Source organism: Lithobates pipiens, unplaced genomic scaffold (genome assembly GCF_037356315.1).
Source record: "Lithobates pipiens isolate NorthernLeopardFrog02 unplaced genomic scaffold, aLitPip1_a1.2 Scaffold_47, whole genome shotgun sequence".
Classification (NCBI taxonomy): Eukaryota; Metazoa; Chordata; class Amphibia; order Anura; family Ranidae; genus Lithobates; species Lithobates pipiens.
The window spans coordinates 2727975-2729282 of NW_027507871.1; positions in this window are offsets into that span (position 1 = coordinate 2727975).

The following is a 1308-nucleotide window of genomic DNA, read 5'->3' on the forward strand; positions in this document are numbered from 1 at the left end:
TGGCCAAGCATGTCTCCAGACCTAAACCCTATTGATCATCTGTGGGGGATCCTCAGAGGGAGGTGGAGGAGGGGAAGGTTGTTATGAATGATGTTTCTTTAAATGCAACTCTATGGTGCGTCTCTGTTGTACTTCTTCCTGTGTTGTGTTTCCTGTTCCCGCTCGGTCTTTCTGTAAACATGGCTTCTGTACACTAATGGCCTGTGCTGTCTCTCTACATATATCACATCAAATGTCTCCGACACCCACCACGTCCGTGATGTCATCATGGGGGAGGGGAAGAGGACTCCAGTGGTGACCTGTGAAGCTCTGCTGACCTCCATGCCCAAGAGGGTGAAGGCAGTGCTGGAAAATAATGGCGGCCACACAAAATATTGACATTGGGCCCAATTTGGAGATTTCACTTAGGGGTGTACTGACTTTTGTTGCCAGCGGTTTAGACATTAATGGCTGTGTGTTGAGTTATTTTGAGGGGACAGGAAATTTACACTGTTATACAAGCTGCACACTCACTACTTTACATTTTAGACAAGTGTCATTCTTCAGTGTTGTCACCAGGGGCGGACTGACAACTAATGGGGCCCCCGGGCAATAGAAGCTCATGGGGCCCCCTTGGGCGCCACACCTTGCCAGGGAAACAAGGGGGGAGCACACAGGGGGAAACTGGAGGGAGAACGCACACGCACACACACTCACACAAACACAGGGAGACACACTCGCGCACACAGGGACACACACACACAGGGGGATACACTCACGCACACACACACACACACACACACTCACACGGGGGGGAGGAGACTCTCACACACACACACAGGGGGATATACACTCTCTCGCACACACACAGGGGGATACACTCTCGCGCGCACACACACACAGGGGGATACACTCTCTCGCACACACACAGGGGGATACACTCTCTTGCGCACACACACAGGGGGATACACTCTCTCACACACACACTCAGGGAGATACACTCTCTCGCACACACACAGGGGGATACACTCTCTCGCACACACACAGGGGGATACACTCTCTCTCTCACACACACACACACACACACACACACACACACACACACACACACACACGGGGATACACTCTCTCTCTCTCACACACACACACACACACACACGGATACACTCTCTCTCTCACACACACACACACACAGGGGGATACACTCTCTCACACACACACAGGAGGATACACTCTCTCACACACACACACACACACACACACACACACACACACACACACACACAAACACACACACACACACACACACAGGGGATACACTCTCTCTCT